The sequence below is a fragment of the Saccostrea echinata genome, unplaced genomic scaffold (assembly GCF_033153115.1).
Source record: "Saccostrea echinata isolate AGI-Se365-2 ecotype Australia unplaced genomic scaffold, CSIRO_AGI_Sech_v1 ptg000036l, whole genome shotgun sequence".
NCBI classification, from domain to species: domain Eukaryota; kingdom Metazoa; phylum Mollusca; class Bivalvia; order Ostreida; family Ostreidae; genus Saccostrea; species Saccostrea echinata.
In genome coordinates, this window is record NW_026889785.1 from 5,873,943 (window position 1) to 5,892,510 (window position 18,568).

An 18,568-nucleotide genomic window follows, 5' to 3' on the forward strand; every position below is an offset into this window, starting at 1 on the left:
TTGGGGATCTGTCGGGTGTTTTGACCTTCAGTAATTTTCCGTGACGTCAAGCACCCCTTACTATATAAAATGAAAAACAGTATGGCACCTTTCATTAGGTTTAAGACTAATAGAAAGAGAATAAGAACGATGGCTGTACGTCTTACTAAGTCTTTGCAAAATGGACGCTACGTGAAGATCTCAGAATGGAATAAAGAATTAAGAGTAGATCTTAGACAGTATGAACCATGCAACGAATATGAGAAACCCACAAAGAAAGGTATTAGTCTGAAATTAATTCAGTTCAAGACTTTGATGTCGGTGTTGGACAATGTTCAGGAAGCGATCCTAAACAACAAAGAACAGAGTTGGCATCTTGGATATAATGTATTTATCCGAGTGAGAAAAGATAATCCTTGTGTGGACATTCGACAATTTTGGAAGCCAACCCAAGAATCCGAACTCCTTCCCACTAGAAAGGGTCTCTGTTTAAGACCTAATGAGTACACAATATTCAAGGATGTTGTTGGTGAAATAGAAATTCACTTACCCGAATTAAAGGACATTGAACTCTGTAGTGAACGTGCAGATCACCAAAATCAACTGGGAATGCTTCGATGTGACATTTGCAACCCTAATGACTTTATGAATTGGTAAAACGTGTTGAAAGCAATTCATTGCTTTGAAAAAAAAAATGAAATGAAGTGACGTAAAATTCCGATAAAAAACATTTTCAAGACTAAAAATTTCTTTTGTGGCGACTATTATGTTTTGTGTTTTGAAAGAATTTGATGTTGATTTTCATGCCATCCTTTCCGTATTTGTTGTGAATTATTTCAGGATTGCTTTCGTAAAATAAAATATCTTTTAACAAATTCTGTTTTTTATTGTCATTTCTTTACAATATTTTCTCAGTAAGATTTGATCAAACTATTTATTTAAAAAAGAAGGAAAAAATTTTACAAGAATGAAATGTTTTAGTAAGATTATTACTTAAATAAATCTGTTACAATAGCCCTCAAAATACATGGGATAAAAGCAATTTAAAATCTTTAACAGGATAACAAAAACTCTCACTCTCAATGACTTACTTTTGAAAAGAGAATCTTGTAACATTTCTTCACACACACACACACAAACACACAATCAAGTACAAAAACCAGATGTCCCCCTTCATTCCTTATTCAATTTGATGTTACAGAGTTTCATTCTGGTGCTTTCTCTATTACGATAAACAGAATGACTGACCAATTACCTCCATCTTTTCTCTTTCTAACCGTTGACTTGGATATCCCTGAAATCAAATTCTGCCCCTTCATTTATATCTATGTACGTAATTGTAATTTACTTATTTCCTTTTTATCTCTATTCTTAGAGTCAATATTGATTATCAATTTTTTTCTCTCCTTCATGAAAATTAATTAATTCATGAAGGAGGAACACAACTATTCGTCACCATTCAGTCGTCCTCATCTATATGCTAATTATCAACGTTGCATACAATTAATCTTAACCCCACACGTCAAGTGACCTTGATCTTTTATCGATTTGGATCCCTAATTAAAATCGATCAGGTTTAATGTATTCACCCCTCTGACCTTCATTTACATAATTGACAGGTGAGCAGGTCTTCATTTACATAATTGACAGGTGAGCAGGTGTTAGGGGGTGGCCAACGGACGCCTATACTACTGATAGTCCGTGGACCGGAAGTCCAAGTGTTACTACACTTCGCTAGGTTAGAGAAAATTCGACTTCGTCATCTGAAAAACGGACATTTAAAAATGGCAAAGAATATTTTTTTCGTTCAGATCTCGAGATTGATGAACCTATTGCATCGTGGAAATCAAGCTGCAATTGTTGTGCATGGCGGTCTTCCACGCTATAATTGAATGGCTGAGAAGGGGGGTGTTTTGAAAGTCTTGTGTTACTTTCTAAAGTTAAAAGATAATCATTTAACATTGTTATCAAATCTCTGATGCTTTTAAATCGAATTTAACTCAACTGTACTCAGTTTTGAAAATCATAAGTTAAAAGGTTCAAATATTTGTAGATTACTGCTTGTTGCGTTTCTTTTGCGTTTCAGTATATGAAAATGCTTTGTTAATTGTAGAGTGAGAGAATCCATAAACATGGAGGACCCTGTTCCGGGATCATATGCAATGCCATCAGAAATTCCGTCATATTTGGCGGAAAAAGTTTTAAAGTAAGTGTTCTAACTGACATTATTACTTTCAATACTTTAAGAAAACAATTGAAAGTAAACAAGATATGGGTATGCATTTAAAAAAAAAAAAATGCTTAAATATCACATGTTTTGTATGTTTGAATTAAAAGTTACATGTATTAATTTACGTTTCAATGAATGCTTCATTCCGAACTTCCATGCACTCACATACAATTGATATATTTTTTTTTCCAGAACACAGTCCTCTGATCCAGTGGAAATTCTTAAAGAATATCAGTCCATCTACATGAGGGGACGGCCACTGGATATACGAGGGCCGTTCAAAAATTACGCGGACTCTGCTATTGTTTACTCTTACAGACGTCATATAGAATTGAAATTTCACAGGAACATATTTCTTAAAAATTCCAATAACTTCTTGGTAAAATTGTTTTGATTTTATTTAATACCTCATAAAATTATTCCCGTTTTGATACTGCTGATGGTGATGTACGGAGCATGGCAAAATGTTGAAAAACAAACATGCGGTATCCAAAATTTTATTCATTTATTTTCCATATTTCACGATATGATTCAACTATTTTTTCTCTAAAATTTCTTTTTATTGCTTTATTATTAAGTATTTAGATTTCTGGCGTAATATTTTAAGTACTAACAGAAATATTGTAATTGTTCTCCGATGTGACCCCTACGAAATCAACTGCAAAAATGACGTCTCTTGATTTGACGGAGCAGCGCTTTCTCCCGTTTATGAAGTTCAATCTGAAGACGGTAAAGGACCCATTCGTCGCTTACACAGAAATCTACTTCTTCAGTGCAATGATTTACTTTCATCAATGTGTGCTAAGAAGATCACAGAGTCCAAACAAAAACAAGAGAAGAACAGAAAGTCTAAGAAATCATCTCAAAACATTGCACAGTAAACAACAAAACAAATCATCCTATTTCAGATTCAAGTAGCAATAGTGACTACATTGTCATCAATAGTGAACTAAATTCGCACGCTAAGACATTTATCCCAAACTTACCTACATGTAGCGACGCACCACCAACATCTGGTATGTCAACTAATGATGAAGATTTCGAACCGATAATAATGGACGTGACTGACCCAGGACATGTCACGGTACAAGACTCCGAACCTTCGAATAGATCAAGATCTTCATCTGAATTAATCAGTGCAGAGTCAAATGGTGAAGAGGACTCTCAGGATTCACCAGAACATGCTGCGAGTATTGATGATGCAAAGTGACAGTAGTAGTGACAATAATGGTACATTTAGACAGAGGGGACAGCGAGTGTCAAGACCACCATCAAGGTTGACTTACGATCACATGGGACAACCAAGCTCCTATCCCTCAACTAAATGTTATCAACTACAATTTCTGATTTTGATGCTAATACATGTGGAACCATGTCAATAGATAAGGATGATATGCCGGCTGAGTGAGCATGATTGAAGAAATGTATTTGTAGTATATGTGTTAGAATATGATTCAAGTTTCCTGGTGATGATCAGATGATTGATTTTAGATTTAGAGTAAGAATTTTTAAAAAAGAAACTTAAGAATAATCTGTAATCATTTTTTTTGTGTGTGGTATTTTCAAATGTCGAGGCGACATTTATTTTGCAGGGGGAGAGTGTGATAGTATGGAAAATAAGGGGATACCATTTATTTCTTATGTATAACACTTTAGCGATGTTGCAGTACAGTCGGATTGTTGTCGACGATTCTTGGTATGACCTAATTTTTGTATTCGAGAGTCGGCGCCAATAAACAAACGTCAGCTAACTTTGTCTCCTCCTTTTTCCAGGTAATTAACAGATTATTTTATATTTTATCTCATTGATTTTGTACAAGGTGACATGTTAGATACTTTGCTAATTGTTTACATGTTAATTAAGATGCATTTGAGGTTAATTGTGCATAATTTTGTTATTGAAGCGATCCATGCAAAACCAAGTGCTTTAAGATCACGTGATGAATAGTTTATATTGAAGTAGTCAAAATTCATACAGTTATGCCTCTTCATGTTTTAGTTCATTATTTATAAAACACATGTAGAAAATGTTATTCACTTAATATTGACGGAAACTTATCATATAGCATAATATTTAGTTGAGTCAGGTAGTAGTTGATGTCAAAGCAACAAGTCATGATTCCCGCACTTTCTACATCCGGGCATTTCCAGTATGACTGCGCCCATACAGATTTTATTGTTTACATTTCCATTAGTATAACTACGTTAATGTAAAAGTCTAATTGGCTATTGTATGATGTCTGATTGTTATCCAAGAGTTATGTTTATTAGTGTAGCATATCACTATTAATAGTATTTCAGTTTAAACTCCGAATTAAGTTTAAGATAGCTATTTAGTGGTTGTGATACTTTGTGTCCTAAAATGTCAATATTATTATGTCAGTCATATTACTTCTATGAATCTAGTCTCATAAGTTAAAGTCTCAGGATAACCAGGATTAATTCACAGATCTAGTCATTTTGTTTACATTGCAAGCTAACTGTTATATTGGCACATACATGTATCAGTATTGTTCTTTGATTATTTAAATGTATCAGTTTCTAGTCATACATGTTACTGTGTTCAAGAATGTGTATTTTTTTATAGTACAGTTGTACGACTTTAATTTTTGTATTCGAGAGTCTGCGCCAATAAACAAACATCAGCTAACTTTGTCTCCTCCTTTTCCCCAGACTCTCTCCATTTGAAACCGGTTACAGAGGCACCGAGGAATTAATGGCGGCTCGCTAGGTCCCTTCTCCATATTATACCATGTACCCGATTTTGTCTCAAGCCTATCCTCCAAGTAATCACTTTACAGTTCTAAAATTCTCATAAGCCAATTAAAGAACGAGTTGATATTAATGATGCGTAAGCAGTTTATCAGAACGTACTCATTTTATTCGGATTAATAGTCTAATTCTTTTGATCATGCACTTGCCGTATGAAAAGAATTATCAAGGATCATGGTTGCTTGGGTCGGGGTAACTGGAATCTTCAATTTCGTCACCAACAACTCTCACAATGTCGTTATGACACTCACTGCGGTGATACAGGTAGATACACTCCTTTGAGAGACGCTGGACTTGTCTAACTGCCAGGGACTTAAACTGGAGCCATTTAAATTCCTCTCCATGTATTGAGCATACAAAAATACTGCATTAAAATAACGAGGAAGCTGCATGAAGCGCAACCTTCGTCCCCAAATACGCTTCGGGATGTTTCAGGATGTAAACCATGTTGCAATTTCCTCAAAATGTGAAACAATCAAAGTTCGGAGAAGTCGCTTTCCACTGATTACACTTTCTGGTTGTGTATTACATCAATACCATAAATTTAGTAGCCAGGTTTAGAGACAATACATATAGTCGTAAAACGTTTGAGAAGAACATCATGTGTGATATCAATTTAAAGTCAAGATATTACAAGTAAACGAGATATTTACATTTGGAGAGAATTTGGGATAGTCTCTATGTTACACTTGCTTTTCTGGTCACATCTACAGCCATAATCTGAAATAGGTTTATGAACATACTTATAAATAAGTGCAAGAAGACTAAACCAACTGAAATCATGTCAAAATATACATTCTTCAGGGCAGTTTCTTTGTTTGCCACATAAGCCCGCCAAAATACAACAGTTGTCAAAAAACGTTATTCGTCACATTAGATTTTTGATGGCCTATCATTAGTTCTGAAATATTCGAAAGAATCCTAAAATCATCGCAGCGTCTGTTTTATGTTGACATTTGGGCAACATTCGTAGATCATGACTATTATAATAATCATTAATTTGAGCAAATCAACATTATGTACAAGAACATCCTTTTCCCGCCTTTATGTCACAAATATTGTACTCTAAACGAAATTCGATATTTTTTGCAATCAGCACAAGAAATTAGGCATAAGAGTTGGAAAAAGGGTTTTAACCTCTCACAAACGATGAAAAATTCCAGGTAGTCACCTTATACAATATCACAAAGGAAAATTGCAATTGCATGTTTGTTTTAATTTCGTTTTTACGCTTGCTGCATTAACAAAAAAGAAAATATGACATAAGGTGCATTTTCTCTGTTAAACCTATTACAAAATTAACTGAGAAGAACTTCTCTAAGACTATAACCTTCAGATATATTTTTCCTCAAATATTCATGGTAAGGTTTAGATCTATAGATACCTTAATTTAATTGCGTTTTTGTTCGTTAATTGGATGAGTAAGAAATACAAAGAAATAATACGGGAAAATTTTGAGTAGGAGATAGGCATGGGCAAGGATTGATTGATTGATTGTATGTTGTTTAACGTCACTCGAAAATTTCTCACTCATATGGAGACGCCACCACTTGCCGGTGTAGAGCTGCAAATTTTGTCCTATACTCGGCACTTAAGGCCATTGAGCAGTGAGGGACCTTTTTCGTGCCAGCACCTACTGCGACACGGGACCTCGGTTTATACGGTTTCATCCGAAGGACCGGTCTCCTCGTCCCAAAGTGGTATTCGAACCCGCGACGTAAGGATCAACTCCTTACTTTGCGACTCTAGAGCAGACGCTCTAACCACTGCGCCACGCGGGCGACTCATGGGCAAGGAAAATATAGAAGTATGCATTAAATGCATTGTATTACATAAATATAATGAGGCATTTCTTCATATGCCATTCTCCGTGTAATTTTGAAGTTTCTGGTCACATATTGCATTAAAAAAAATATGTATCTATGTCTCAGTATTCAAATCATATAATTCAATGGATAATACATTTTATCCTGTGGTTTTAAATTTAGAAAGAGAAATTTCTATAAATGACCAGACATGCATCTTATGTATAGAGAAGTTGTACCATGCAAAATCTATTTTAATCCCTTGCACCAAAACATGGAATGGTACACGTTTATTATGCTAGAGCAGCAATGATTATCATCAGTAAAATTAATATCTTATTGGCTGGAATGATAAGAAGAAAATGAAGGTGCATGTCTGTATAACGTGTAAGGTGTCAAACTGGTCGACGTTTTCTTCCGCTGCATTATGCCGTGGAGACAATTAAATGCCTTTGGTGATAAGATGTTTAATAGTATTTTTATTTGCATGGACTCACAGACACCGCCATTTTTATACCCCCGCTCCGAAGGAGAGGGGGGTATACTGTTTTACCCTTGTGTGTCCGTCTGTGTGTCTGTCTGTCTGTCTGTCCGTAACAAATTTTGGTCGCAGTTTTCTCAGCAACTCCTCATTGCAGAAGCTTAAAATTTTAGCACAATCTTTGTTTAGGCATGCCATATGGTGGGATTTATTTTTGTACGAATTCGATGTCAACTTCCTGTTTATCCGTGCGTCTGTCCGTACCATACATAACAAATTTTGGTCGAATTTTTCTCAGCAACTACTCATCGCAGATGCTTGAAATTTTAGCACAATCTTTGTTGAGGCATGCCATATGATGGGATTCATTTTTGTACGAATTCGATGTCATCTTCCTGTTTATCCGTGCGTCTGTCCGTACCATACATAACAAATTTTGGTCGAATTTTTCTCAGCAACTACTCATCGCAGATGCTTGAAATTTTAGCACAATCTTTGTTGAGGCATGCCATATGATGGGATTCATTTTTGTACGAATTCGATGTCATCTTCCTGTTTATCCGTGCGTCTGTCCGTACCATACATAACAAATTTTGGTCGCAGTTTTCTCAGCAACTATTCATTGCAGAAGCTTGAAATTTTAGCACAATCTTTGTTGAGGCATGCCATATGGTGGGATTCATTTTTGTACGAATTCGATGTCAATTTCCTGTTTATCCGTGCGTCTGTCCGTACCATACATAACAAATTTTGGTCGTAGTTTTCTCAGCAACTACTCATCGCAGATGCTTGAAATCTTAGCACAATCTTTGTTTAGGCATGCCATATGGTGGGATTCATCTTTGTACTAATCTGATGTCAACTTCCTGTTTATCCGTGTGTGTGTCTGTACCATACATAACAGATTTTGGTCGCAGTTTTCTCAGCAACTACTCATTGCAGGTGCTTGAAATCTTAACACAATGTTTATTTAGGCATGCCATATGTTGGGATTCATTTTTTACTAATCCAATGTCAATTTCCTGATTATCACTGTGTTTGTCCATAACTGAACTTGTGTATTCACATCAGAGCGGGGGTATTATTAGTGAGCATTGGCTCGCAGACTTCTTGTTATTTTTGATTCAACTTAATGTTCCATTGGAAGTTGCTGAAATGAAATTGAATCAAATCACCCCTCCATGGCACCTGATCCCACCTCTGATGTTTGGAGGTCCTTGTTTGCTCTGCTCCTATTTTCTATTGTTTAATGGACTTTTGAGCTTGAATACTGTTCGTTATCTCCATATATTTCATTGCAACCTTACTTCTGTTCATTAAGATTAAATGATTGTGAATACTAAATATACATAATCTTCACTAGAAGTACACGTCTACTACACAAAACATAGTACTTTCCTGCACCAAAATCCAACATTCCAGGAACAGAATTAAAACTGTAAATGATCATTGTAAAAGAAACTTTATTGTATGGTCGAGTGCACTGCAGATCAAATGTTTCCCTTGGTCCAGTGAACATCACTGAAATTCTCTTTCTGATGCTTAAAAATGGAAAATTTTGACTTATTGTATGAAGTAATGTTGATCATGTCATCAAAAGAAATAGTAATGGTATTAATACTAATGGTATTTAGTATAATTGTTTTAAAGCATGCAAAAAAAGTTTTGTAAATGATGACTGCTTATCAAATTTCTATGCATACATTTCTGTGATTTCATCTACATATACAGTGTGGCAAATTGATAGTTCAACAGAAAAAGGAAACAGTCTCTTTTTTTAAAAAGAAGAATAGTAAAACACATTCAATTGTTCAATTCCCTTCTCAACTATCAATACAAATTCCTTACAGGGAAATAAATTTTAATGAAATTTAAATTATCAAAACTTACCAAAAATAAATAATGAATGTGGCTTTACAGAACAATGTATTGCATTGAAACATTTCTTTTATTCCAGTGAAGGAAAAAAAACCCAGATTTCTTTCAAGTGGCACACTAAAATTGTGTCATGTGAAACTTGACACTGGCATACAATTTATTTTATACTAGCTATGTCATACTCTGCGGCATTATGGAATTCAGATATTTATGTTGAATTAATGATTGACACAAATGATACTTACAATATAAATAGCATAATATTCAAAAAAGCATGGTGAAGTTGTTTCATTATATGTGGGACATATAAAGTCTATGCCATCCCCTATGTTTAAATTTATTCTTCTTGTCTTCTGTCTGAAACTAGCATTATGAATATTCAGTAAGTCTGTGGAATAACAGCAGGTGTGATTAGTGCATCATTCAATACTTTAATTACAACTAATGCTTACAATGGATTGCTTGAATTCCAGTAGAGACGAAATAGTGTTCCTCCACATACACTAACTGCTAATGTAAAGATGAGGACACAATTTTAAAAAATCCAGAATAATCTAACCTTGAATTTATTCATTTTTGACCACAAACTTCAAAAATACACGGAGAAGAATGAAATAATGTACATAGGTTATGGGATGTAACATATGAAAAACAGATGCCTTAAAAGAACCAATCGCAATCAACTCAAAATAGAATCAAGAAAGCATCGCCATTAACTTTTTTCCAGCTTCAGTAATATTTCTCCATGTTGGACATTTATTCATGTATTTGCCATAATGGAATCATTCTGAGTTATTAGCAATGAAAGTCTAAGATATGGCAACTTTCACTTACAAAATGTTTTTCAATCTTTAATAATAATCCATATTAAGAATCATGTGTCATATTTGTGAGACGTGATGCTCTGCAATTTGTTTGATGATATTTAAAAGGAAAATCAAACAAATATATTATACAAAATCAAATTAATCTAAATAACTTAATCTATACCAAATTAATTTAGAAAAATTTACATTTAATTAGTTATAATACATCATTATAGAGCAAAATGGTTTTACAGAAACTAGATAAAAATAGATTCATGGTTTTATAAAAAAAAGTTAATTTATAGTATACTTTTGTAGTGAGTACAACTATTTGTTCTCTTTTAGCTTCAAAACCTGCCATTAAGAATATATTAAGTGACGAATATCTTTCGATATTTTCTCTGTGTTCTTTCGAGCTATTTAAGAAATAAATTACCAATAAAAATGGGACAATATCATAATTTTAGTTTGCTGAATGAGTCTTACAGTAAATTTAAAAAATAAAGAATATAATTTAACAAAAAGCTATTAATACCGATATTAAGTAGATGAAACGCCTGTTTCGCTTGCGATTCCTTTTCTTGAAGTACGTAGTATTTCGTTTGAGTATCAAACGAATGGGAAATGTGACCAGCGACTATTCTTCGGATGCTGTCAGGATAGCCGACTACCTAAATGGGTATATATAATCGTTAATGAAAGCTAAGTACTTATAATACCAAACTTCCATGAAAGAGAGAGAGAGAGTTTCATTTTACCACAGTGGCTGAAAATTGTGTAAAGCTTGTGGCTGACACAGGTTTTGTCCAGTTTGCTATCCTGCAACACCGGCTTAAGTCCTGATTTACTGTAGATCATGTCATCTGTCGACCAGATGTTGTAAGGAGGAAAAAGTTCTCGCATTCCTCTGGTCGCCATTTAACAAATTCTCTCATTTCTTCTACCAGGAATCTTTCAAGGACAATATGGGCATCTCCATACGTCTTTGAGGTTTTATGTTGTTTAACCTTCAAAATAAAGGTATTACAATGTCGTGAAATCTTCAATGCGGATATATAATACAAAGCAGTTAGTTCTCGCTTTAATCTAGAAGTAGATTTTTCAACTTGCACCAAAATACGCAAACCAGACCATGACACCTCTCTCCTTGAAAATGAATGCGAAAGATCTTGAGGGTCTTTGTGAAATTGCGTGTACAAAATTTTGTTAAAAAAAAAACACACAAAAAAAAAACCCACACACACACACATAAAAAGAATGCAATAATAATTAGTGAAGTGTGTATTCACTATACGGTCTATTTCTAAAATTGAAGACCCGAACAATAACAACAATAAAGTAAATTATCCCGATCATTGATACATGTTGTTACACGAACAGTTTTCAATAATTTATGGTATACAAAATTTATGCTAATAGTGCTGGATTCCTTATTTTTTTTTAAGCATGAGGCCGAAAATGTAGATTTTAATATACCGGGTATTTACATGTACCTTTAATATAATTAATCCTTCCGGGTAGTCCTTCCGGCTTTTAAATTGTAAAACAGTCATGTTAATGACTGCTCCACATCTTTGCCCGTTGGACACCAGTATCTTGTATGAGAGCATGGCTCGTTCAGAGATGTAGTCCTTTCGGTCCATTTTTTTTATATTCGACGACAATCTTTTGAAGTCCGATGAATTCATGATCTTTTGGATTATATTTGATGGGATGGATAAGGTCGTCTAAACCAAAAAAACCCAAAATAACATCTATTTATATTTATCTATAAGAAGCGATACAGAGAGAAACAAAGAGAGAATACAATTATACAACCGCCAAATTTGTACCTACCCATTTGCTTTTCTATTAGTTCAGTTATTCCGACTTTTCTCTCTTTTGATGTTGCCTTCATCCACTCCTCCAGGGAGGCAATGGTGTTGGTAACAGTATCAGTACATATATTGTTGTCCGAAAGAGTCACGAGTTTCTGCGACAGCAGGAACTTAAAAAACGCTTTTAAAGCGTGGAGTGAGGAGTTTAAAGTTCCTGCTGCACAACCCTTTATGTTATGCTCATTTTCTTGAAGGCTGGCAGAAACCAGGACTCTTCCAGACGCCTATTCGGTGCGTCTTCGTCTGTTGTTGCTGAAAAAATAAGGCCCCTCTGAAGTTCCTGTAGAATTTTAATGTTCGAAAGGATGAGTGCTATGCCATTATAGCCAAGTCTAGCATGATCTTTGGCCTTAACGCATGACTTACAGTAATATCATGTGCAGCCTTGATCTATATGGAATACTGATAAAGAAACCTCATCCAAGCTTGTAATAAAATGTTATAGCTACAAATGCGGTAATTGAAACTGTAAAAAGACAGGCGGACCGAAACATAAAAGACATATAGTAAGGGAACCAAATGCTATGTGCATGATTTAAGATCATAGAAATAACATGTTATTAAAAACTAATCGAAACAATTGATTTGTAAGCAGAAAAATACGAAATCCAGCGATTGAAGTTAATGCAGTATTGTTCTTACCAGGACGGAATAAATCGATCCAAGTGATTTTCAATTCTTTTAATATGTTTCTGGCTATTAAAGCGTATTGCTGTGAGGTTGCCTCCGTTTTTGCTCCACCTGAGGTTTTTTTTTAGGTATTCCTCAAACTGCTCATAATCATTGTCTTGTTTGGGATCTTTGAAAAAGATAAAGAAAAATTGGTAAAAGAAAGGTGTTCAGGAAATTGAAGTTTAATAATTGTGTGCTATTTTGGTTAAAATTGCCTACAATTTCTCTTTTTCCGGTTTGTCTCTAAAAGATCAACTGCCCACTTGTACTCAGATGAAAAATGTAACAATGATTTGTAGCTTTTAACAGTAATACACATAATCACCAGGCATGCTTCACATAAAAGCTATATGAAAACAAGTGTTAAGAACTTGAAAAAGACTGCTTATACAAGGTATACGCAAGGGCAAAAGGTCAAAGTTGTTGGTATCCAAAGGAAGGCCTTGTCACAAGGAATACACAAGTGGCGTTTGAAACCCCAAGCACCAACTGTTCAGAAGTTATGGCCAACGTTAAAGTCTCATAAAATTTTGCAAAATTGGGTCAAACTCCAAGGTCAAATATGATGGTACACAAAGAAAGGTCTTGTCACAAGGAATACACATGTGAAATATGAAAGTCATAGCTCCAACCAATCAAATGTTATGGGCAAGGTTAAAGTTGACAACAGACAGACAAACAGACACGACAAGAACAATATACCCCCGGGATCTTCCGATCCAGGGGCATAAAAACTTGAAGATTAAGAGAAATTTTATGCCAGTGTTCTATGAGGTAATAGCTTTTTTTCCTTCTATCAAATAACAGACTATCAAGAAAGAGGTATTACAGCACAGAAAGAGAGCAGAAAGAATCCAGCCAATTACACAAGTTTGATCATTGACAACATGGATTAATCTCAAATCCCTGTTGGGTACACCCAGCTGGTCGAGGGGCACCGACTTTATGTTTCGGTCACCTGGTTGAGTGATGTACGGAAAGCCATCAAGAGCAAAACCAAATCCATGTGCTTTCAAGCAAATGATAAATGGTTTTGAAAAAGGACATCAATCAACCAAGCTTGTTGTAAATTTACTAGGGCCCGACACTCTAGACCACTTATTAGTTATTTAATAAAAATGTTTTTATGGAAGCATAGAGTGTTTCGGCGGTTTTTAAAGAGAAATATATTTTTGCTCTCAAGGCCCGCCATCATCAGAAGCCCACCTTTTTTATGTGTCTTAAGCTATTGTAAGCGTGACTTGAGTATCATTTCGCTATGTTTTTGTGTTAACTGTAGGCGATTATTGGTTCATCGATAAATATCTCTATGCAAATTGTGTCTGTTTGCAAGATGTCCCAGTGTTTGAGAATGCGCATTTTTTAAACCCTTAATTTATGGATTGTATTTTGGTAATCATAACATTTGGTTGACGCTTTTTTTCTTTCAAGATTTTTTTGTGCAAGTATTTTTTTCTGTTTGTCTTGCCGATTTCAGTGATGATAGGATCAACTTCCTTATATTTTACTTTTCTCTTAAAGAATTCGCACATCGTCGGTGATAATTTCAAATTAACAACCCTTCGTTGCTAAAAGATCTTTTCTAAACGTTCTTCGTAGGTTTTGGAGAAAATTATCAAGTCATACAGATAGTTTTGTTTGTTTGTTGTTTAAAGTCCTATTGAGAATTTTATGATCACATGCAAGTTTTTTTCTTTTAAATTACAGGCTTAAATCTGTCCATCTTCCTGTTCTTATAAATGGATTAGAGCTGAACTACTGGAGGGGACAGGATACAACAGATTTCAAAGGAGTGTTTCCCCTCTTAAAAATTGATTTAATTATGCTTTTCCATACGTTATAAGTAACTATAAATGTATTTCAATTTATATAAAAATATAAATACTTGGTATTTTTTATTCTATTTAATCCAATTTTGTAGGCTCGGAAAGCTGGTCCAAAGAGGAAACTTTCACTTAAAGAAGAATTTGTGATCACTTTGGTTCGTCTTAAACGTGGGTTAGATGTAGAAGTGTTGGGTAATTTAGTTGGTATTCATCCATCGAGTATCAGTCGGATTTTCACAACAAGGATAAAGTTTTTGTTTCTGGCGTTGAATCTTTTTAATTTCATGGCTAATTAAAGAGCAGATAACAGCTAACTTACCGAAAGCATTCAAATATTTCCCAAAGACCAGATAAATTATAGACTGTACAGATTTTTTATGCAGAAACCAAGTTTACCATCCTCTCAGAGAGTAACCTGGTCTAATTATAAACACCACAATACCCTGAAGGCACTTATCTCCATTTCTCCCACAGGATCATTTACTTTTATTTCTAAACTTTTCACTGGTAGTATTTCAGGCCGACGTATTGTTGAGGAAAGTGATATCTTGAACATGGAGATGATATTATGGCTGACCGTGGATTTTTAATGCGAGATCTCTTAGCCAGAAGATCATGTACTCTGAATATACCGCCTTACTCTATGGGTAGACAGTTGAGCAAGTGACAAAGACAAGACGGATTCATGTGGAGCGTGCCATTCGAAGGTTAAAAACATTTAAAATTTTACAAGGAACTATGCCTTTAAGACTACATCCTTTATTTCATCAAGTTTTTGGGTGTTTGTACTTGTATCTGCAATTAAGATTCAAAGTTAGTCAACTGAAATGTAAAATCAATCTGAAGCATGTTTAGTAATTATAAAATTAACATGATTTAATATAATGATCATTAAATTTATGAATTATGTACAATTGTATTAGTCAATTCTTAAGTAATCTATATATTTCATACATTCATGTATAATTGCAAATGGAATGAATTAATGCAAGCACAGTTCAACTGTTAAGTCTATCATCAATTCAATCTTACATTCTAAAGTGTATAATTATTTGCTCAAATACAAGGTATCTGACAATATAATAAATGAAAAGCTGAAAAATTTATGTATTAGATGAAAAATATATAAAATAATATACAAGGAAAATATATTTGTTATTGTTTTAACAGCACAGGAAGAACATACATCTTGTGAAACAATACAAGTTTCTGTGCCATACTAGAGAAAATTTGTTTAACAAAATGAACATTAAAAGACATGATTTCATTTGTGTGTGTATATAACCAGATCAGCATTTTCATAACCATAAAGACCAACTGTCCCTGTATTTGTGCATAATATTCTGGATCTGGAGTTACAATCCAAGTCCCAGAGCTTTTGTCATAAATACATTTTGACTGCCACATCCTTTGACTTTTCATTACGCAGAGAATAAGGGCACTTTATTTCAACTATTTTTGGTGGGTGAGGAGGAATGCATTTACATGTGCATATGCCATCAACACTGCATCCAAGTACTGGAAACTTCATTTTATAAGAAGCCCATTTTCTTTTACTCTCAGGCATCTGTGTTGGCGACGCAGTAGTCTGAAGTCGGGCCACATTTTCCTTTTCCTTGCCCTATTTTAATGGCGCGGGTAAAGCGAGATCTTCCATTCTATTTTCACCCATCAAGCTTCTCATAAATGATTTTGATGGTTCTTTTTTGTCATCGATATACTTGATGGCTTGTTTAAAGTTTGAAGCTGTTAAAAGACCAACCCTCATCTCATACCATGCTTCATTAGTAGCTTGTCCTTGGGTATATTCATTAATGTTGGTTATATCTTCTTTGGAATAGTTGATGGAATTATAAAAATCTTCAACGTCCATGTGTCCAGCATGGCTTTCCATGAATTTCTTTGCTTTGTAAGTAATAGATAGTTGATCGAGATCTTGCAATTTTGGATCAGGATGACGTTTGTTTGGAAAATCCTCAGAATTAATCAAAATATCGAGAGCCTGGGCATTTGCAGATATCTAAAATGTACACGTTGTATATTATGTTGGGGGGGGGGCAGATTGCAAGAAAATGATTTATTTGGAAGTACTTTTTTAATTACTTATCAACAAGTTGAACAAGTTCTGTAACTGTACAAATATATATATATATATATATATATATATATATATATATATATATGATACCTCTTGTAATTTAAGGCCAAATTTCCTCTTTTCTTGATCTTGCATTGTTTGTCGTTTGTCCAATGGCCTTGGGTCAAACAAATCAATGTGGGGTTTCCCTGGTACATGTTGCTCTTCTTCACAAACATACCTGGCTTTCTTAATAGTAAGATGTCTTACTGGCAAGGAGATGTCATGATTACGAGCTCTTTTCTTCCACTGGTTTTCCCCATCAGTGCATGACTTGGCCTGAAATGCCTCCAACTCATAAAGAGCTGCAGCTAGGTGTCCCGTCTGAGCTACAAAATTAATGTATAATACTATAAATAGAATTCATCAAGTTTATTATAATTTCAATAATACTTAAATACATAAGTATGAGAACTCCAAATAAATGTATGTTAACATACCTTCCCAAACACTCACAATGCCCTGAGCTTTCAGCTCAGGTGAGCTAAAAAAAATAATGATAATAAAAAACAGAAGAAAAACAATAAGGTCTTCCGAAGGAAGTCGGAAGACCTTGATAAGAAAATCTGCAAAAATAATGTCTCCCCTTGGAAGGGGAAACATAATGAATGATCAGAGATCAATAGGTCTTAAACTCTGCAATGAATTATAATGTAGATCTATATTTACTTCCCTCTTTTTACCATTTCTAATATATTTTATGTCATGACTTTATTGCATACCTTTTTTGTCAAAAGGTAGAGACGGGCTTTTTGCTGGTGCTCTTGCTCATTCTCAACCCATTCTCCTATGGTTGTAAAGTTTTATGGACTTATTATAATTCCTTTGAATGTTCCCAATTCAGTGTCCATGCACACCAATTTTCCTCTAGAACTTTTCCCTCCTTCAATTGATGTTTTAGTTTCCTCATAAGATGCAGAGCGGGGTAATAAAATTTTTGTTGTTCCCGTTCCTGGCTGTTTTACTGTATTTTTAACTTGTTTGTACCGTTTTTCAGCATAGCTGTAATTTAACCATCCTATTGGTAATCTTAATGGCTGATGCTTTTCCTGAAATATAAATAGTCAGAATTGGTAATATTGAGATTGATCAAAATTGGTTTAGATTTTTTTTTATTTGGGAGTGGGTACCTGCAGTTGTTTAGCTTGCTGGTCTAAAAAAAAGAATTGAGATGAATGACCAGAGAGCTACAGTGCCACCAATTAAAACAAGAGGCCCATGGGCCACATCGCTCACCTGAGTAACTTTGGCCAAGTTATGGGCAAGGTTAAAGTTGACAACAGACAGACAGACAAACAGGACAAAAACAATATACCCCCGGGATCTTTCGATCCAGGGGTATAAATATTAGATTCCCTATAATGGACCCGCCCTACCCCCGGGGGTCTTGATTTGAACAATTTAGAATCTACACTACCCCAGGATGCTTCCACACAAGTTTCAGCTTTTCTTGCCAAGTGGTTCTTGAGAAGAAAATTTTTCCTATATATTTCAATGTTAAACTTTGATTCCTTATTGTGGCCCCGCCCTAACCCTGGTGGTCGTGATTTGAACAATTTAGAATCTACACTACCCCAGGATGCTTCCACATAAGTTTCAGGTTTTCTTGCCTAGTGGTTCTTGAGAAGAAGTTTTTTTTTTAAAGATTTGTCCTATATATTTCAATGTAAAAATTAGATTCCCTATTGTGGCCCCGCCCTACCCCGGGGGTCATGATTTGAACAATTTAGAATCTACATTATCCCAGGAGATTTTCACATAAGAAGATTTTTAAAGATTTTTCTTATATATTTCAATGTAAAACTTTGATTCCTTATTGTGGCCCTGCCTTACCCCCCGGGGTCACGATTTGAACAATTTAGAATTTACATTAACCCAGGATGCTTTCACATAAGTTTCAGCTTTTCTGGCCAAGTGGTTCTTGAGAAGAAGATTTTTTAATGACCCCTTCCTATTTTTGTCTTTTCTTGATTATCTCCCAATGGAAGGGGTCTTGGCCCTTCATTTTAACAATTTAAACACCCCTTCCCCCAAGGATGCTTTGTACCAATTTTGGTTAAAATTGGTCCAGTGGTTCTTGAGAAGAAGTTGAAAATGTGAAACAA